Source organism: Gossypium raimondii, chromosome 2 (assembly GCF_025698545.1).
Source record: "Gossypium raimondii isolate GPD5lz chromosome 2, ASM2569854v1, whole genome shotgun sequence".
NCBI lineage: Eukaryota > Viridiplantae > Streptophyta > Magnoliopsida > Malvales > Malvaceae > Gossypium > Gossypium raimondii.
Genome location: NC_068566.1, coordinates 33,992,323 through 33,997,809, shown reverse-complemented (window position 1 = coordinate 33,997,809; position 5,487 = coordinate 33,992,323). Strand labels below are relative to the sequence as shown.

Sequence of the window (5,487 nt, the reverse complement as noted above, 5' to 3'; positions counted from 1 at the left end):
GTTGCAGAGTCTTTACAGTTTGTGTGAGCAGCATCATGTAACATTATCAATGTTGACAACAACAACAATAGCAGATACAAAATAACCCACCTACTGTAGTTAATCCACAATGAGATAATCCGGTCTTCGATGAACTTAACTTAAAAGATCTACCATCACCACTATCGTAATTACCAGTAGAGCCACAAATGGCTCGAGAGGAATGCATGTTGAAAGACTATATGCTACCAAACCTTGATGCAGTACAAGAAAACATCGCAAGGTTGACCATAACAAAGATCAATTTTGAGATAAAGCTGACAATGATCTAAATGATACAAAACAACCTCCAGTTCAGAGGGACTATGATAGAGGACCCAAATCAGCACCTAAAACGATTTCTCCAAATTTGTGATACTTTTAAGTTTAACGAGGTCACCGATGATGCTATTCATCTTCGGCTGTTCCTGTTCTCCTTAATAGATAATTCTTTCTCTTGGTTAGATTCGCAAGCACTAAGATCTATAATAACATGTATACAAGTTCTTTCCTATTAGCAAAACGGTCCAACTAATGAAGGAGATTGCAAAGTTTAAAGAATTGGAAGAAGAGAGTTTTCATGAAGATTAGGAGCGTTTTAAGTCAGTCATACAAATATGCACTCACCATGGTCTACTTGAACGACTATAGTTGCAAATGTTCTATAACGTGCTGGGTGCACATTCTAAATCGGGACTAGATGGAGATGCAAGGAAACCCTTGATGATCCGAACATACGAAGATGCTTATGAATTAATAGAAAACATGGCGATGAATCCTTGCTAGTGGCCGAATGAAAGATTCACATATAGCCAAAAACCATCTACCATTAAAGTTTTCCATAAAGAAGACAAGTATCAACAAATATTGGACAGGCTTACCTAGATAAAGTCGAAATCCAGTAGGCCTATGATGCACGATGTAGATAGACCGATCAGCCAGTACCCTTAGATCCCAGCCATAAATGTAAACTACATCGGGAATACGGGTGGAAATCCTTAGTCAAACACTTATAACCATGTCTAGAGAGATCACCCAAATTTGAGATGAGGCTTTAATCAAGGAAAAGGTAATAATTGTAATCTCAATAAGTAAAGCATTACTTACCAACTTCCATATTTGCATAAACCTTAGGAAAGGATCAACCCCAATGACCATATTGTATGTAGTCAAAGTCTGGATCGAATTGAGGGAGATATGCAGTCAATACAGACTAATATAGGACAAGTGTGGTTTGAATGCACTCAAACACAAACCATATTGACTAAGCTTGAAGATCAGATTAGCCAATTGACGATCATAATGGGAGAAATTATAAGGAAAATTGGCATATACGTTCCAAGCAACACTAAAAATAATCCTCGAAGAGAAGGGAAGGAGCAAGTGAAAGTAATAGCATTCCATTTGGGTAAAGCATACAGTAGCCCAAGTGACCCTACACAAGATGAAGACGAAGAGGATGCCAATGATCTTCAAGAAGAGACCCCTCAACAAGATGATGTTGAAGTAGAACAAGAAGAGGTAGCCAAGTCGGTAGCTGAACTAGAAGCTACACAGAACACAAAGCCCGACGTTGCGAAGAATCCATTCCCTTCATGGTTAGAGGACAAAAGAAAAATGGATAAAGTAGAAATTGTAAGTTTTCAAAACTTATTCAAGCCACTTAAATAGGGAAACTTAATGGCTAGGTGTAGGAAACTTAAATAGGGAGACCAAATTAGTCTAATGCCCTTATCAATTTATAAGAAACTCTAGTTATGGGAACGGTCTTCAGTACAATCGAAACGAGTGCTTGAAGATGTATTGGTTAAGGTGCGCAATTTTATTATCCCAGCCAATTTTGTAGTACTAGAATTTGATGAAGACCACGAAATCCCTATTCTATTAGTAATACATTTTCTAGCCACATCCAGGTCTACCATAAACTTAGAAAATAATGAATTAATCATGAAAATCAATGGTGAGAGTAAAATATTTAAATGTGGTCACCAACAGAATGAGGGTAGTAAGGAAAAATTAAAGAAAGCTTGTTATGAAATATCTTTAAAAACCTATAACAACCCTGAGCCAGGAAAGGTGTTTTCTGTGGTTAATACAAGATGAAAAAGAAAATTCAAAGAGTAGCACAAGCGGAGCAAGGTGGAGTAATATGAAAGACGTTGGAAAAATTCAGACAAACAACCAAGCGAGAGAACGTCCAAGTGTAGATTAACAGAGCTAACAAATGAATCTGATAGTAACACTTGATCTTCAACAAACTATTTTAATTTTTGTAAATTATTGTATTCTAATAGACTAAAATATTAGTAATTGAATTGGAATAGAATTAAATATGCACACAAGGATTTAATTTTAAAAACTATTTAGAATTAAGATATTATGCCCCGCGCACATTGAAATTTAAGAAATAAGGCTGGAACAAGGCTGGTGTCACAACACGACATCTCTGTGTTGGAACACTAAGCCCAACCTTGAAAATTTTCAAAACATAACTCAATATCATAAGACAAGTACCCTTGTTTCGAAACATTAATGATAGTTGCCTCAGGGTTTCAAAATTTCAAGGTGTGTCGCAACATCGAACCTTCTAATATTCATTCTATACATCGAAGATAGTGGCCTCAGGGCTAAGAACTTATTTTAACTTGGATTTTAACCTAAAAATCCAATTTTTTTAAACTAAAACATTTCTAATATTCATCCTAAACCTTCTTTAACTTTAAACCCTCTCAAAAACCTCTCAAAGTTTCCAACTTCAAACACCCTTATTATGATTCCCCTTTTCGTTTCTCTATTGCTGCAATTATTTTTCTGTTGGATTCTCTTTTGTATAGGTATGGGTGCTACATTATCTAGGAGTTTGCAGTAATCCATAAAAGCAACAAAGTACTCGGTGTAGCAAGGTTAAGGTTTCCTTTCTTCAATTTTTACTATTACATTGATTAATCGAGAAACACATTGCTTGATTACTTGGTTATCTAGTTAAGCATATTTGAAAAAATGCCTCCTAGGAAATCTAGAAGAACCAATGAGCAAAAGATACCAGTGGTCACGAACCCCTCTAATTTCCCAAAATTGAACACCAAATTTTTTTTATTAGAACTCTAAGAGAAGACATCCATACAAGAAAGGGTTTCGAACCATCCATGCTCTTGTGTAAGGAGATTTGGACATTAGTCTAGTACCATAGATGGGAGTGCTTTGGCATAACCCCAAAAAAACCAGTTGTTGTTCTCACAGTATAGGATTTTTATGCAGCACTTAGAGATCAAGAGTCTATGAGATCGTATGATGCTATGTGGGAAAGTGTAACGGTTAGGGGTAAAGCCGTGCGCGTCACCCTTGGGGAAATTTGTGAATTTTACAATCTACCATACTATGAATATGATTTTATAGATAACACTGATTTAAATTATTTCAAAGAAATAGTCATGGATAACATTGTAAAATATTTAATTGAGGGTAGGGATAAATGAAAACATCGACCAGGTACCTATATCCCAACTTCTTTCAATCAAGAAATTATTTTTCCAATAGCAAAAATGTGGATATAGTTCTTATGCACTCGAATTACACCTGCTCTAAATGTATCTAACATTAATAATTTTTGAGCTATTTTGTTGTATGGTATTTTGCAGTAAAAAAATGTGTCGGGAGATGGATCTACCATTGCATGAAGCATTGCATAAGCGGCCAGAAAGTCGGGGTCTTCTTTCCTCATTTAGTGATGACACTTTACAAAAAGATTGGGGTTCCAATGGCAATGAACGAGCAGTGCATGAGGCCAACAAAGATCTGGATAGGAGACTCCATATACACTCAATACATTGAGCTTCAATGAAACCAAATAGAATATTGGAACCAGTGCAGAAAACAATAGATGGATGTCTTGACATCCCTGAAAAGAAAAAAGACATCAACAGCTCGGGAAAGAACTACGGAAACAACATCCTAGGCTTAGAGTGGGTAATACGGTGGGTGCAGGAGATGGGACTAATAAGATAGGAATTTACATGTCAAAATGGTATGAGAATACCTAACTTAACACCAAATAAATATGGTATGATGCAATTCCATCAACCATCCAAAGCACAAGAAAGCAAGGAAGAAGAGGGAAATGATGACGACGAGGAAGACAAGGAGGAGAATGACGATAATGAGGCGGGATTTTAGTTGGAAAGATCTACAGAGAAAGGGCTAGTCATCTGTAGTCCAACCCAGTATGCACATTCGTTGAGTGGAGACTTCTCTTAAGGCAGCGTTTTAGGCAAGGGAAAAGCTCCAATAGAGTGGAGACAGCCACTCGAATTTGATGACTAAAGACTTTAAATTTTAACTTTAATTGTTGGGACTTGTAAACAATTAACTTTGATTGTTTTAATTTTCATTTTAGAGTAGGAGTAGGATAAAATTAGTATATATGTCTACTATTTTGTTTTTAAATTTTCTATGTAGGAACCTTACACAAAGAGGGCACTATAGTTACGATCTTTAAACAAACAAGGAAGAAGAAACCCACCATAAGGCTACAGTAATGTCAAGATCAATCAGGTAACTTCTTTCTTGTATTTTGGAGGGCTGCAAATTAGGGACAATGTGCTATCTAAAGTGGGGGTAACATAGGAAATTCAAGTGTTTATTTTCTTCTTTTATTTTTCTTTTCCTTTATTTTTCTTGTCAAAAGACTGCTTGAGCTTTTAGAAATACAAGCCATTGGTTAAGTGCATGTATGTAGTGAAAGATATATAAATGAGGTGGCATCGACAAGTATATAGGTCTAGTTGTAATATAGTTACAACGGAGTAGGTGGGTACTCCGAGTATCGTACCCAAGGGATGCGCGTGCTAGATCAATTTTAACCTAAGCACTGAAAGATATAATTAGTACTTTAGTTTAGCTATAGTATAAAGGTAAAATGAAAAGGATTTTTTAGGGTTTTTATAATAAAACAACATCAAGAACAAAAATTCAAGAGATTGAAGAATAGAAATATTCGAATCTGATTATGGGTGATTAACTCACTTCGGTAATCTCCATCAACTGTCATTTCGGGTTTCTTGTCAATCAAGTAGTTGCTATCCTAGCAGGATCTTCCAATCTTCTACTCAAATTACAAGTTGGCAAGGACTACATATCTTTCGACCTCATAGTCCAGACCGATTTGGGGTGAAGGTATTCACGGATGGGCCATACCAATTTTGGGTTAATTCCCACCTTCATGAATTCCCAGGGTTTTCAGGCTTAGGGTCTTTTTTTACATTTTTCATTTCCCAGACAATTGATCCATTGAGTATCCTTACAAAATAGTTAACAGATCATACCTCCACCCACTAATCCCCCAAAGAGGGATTAGTTACTCATGGCCTCCATAGACACTATAAAACCGATATAAAGAGAAAACATGCCAAATAAATCGACAATATAGAGTTTACGAAAGAGCTTGATTGTATTAAGATTGATCGTGAATCC

General features: G+C 36.1%; 1 non-coding gene across 1 annotated transcript; it reads right to left on the bottom strand.

Moving 5' to 3' along the window:
- Positions 1–546: 546 nt before the first annotated feature.
- LOC128039486 (small nucleolar RNA R71) lies at positions 547–653 on the bottom strand. The gene has a single exon (XR_008193990.1). It is a non-coding gene; the product is annotated as a small nucleolar RNA R71 (small nucleolar RNA).
- Between the last annotated feature and the right edge of the window lie 4,834 nt (positions 654–5,487).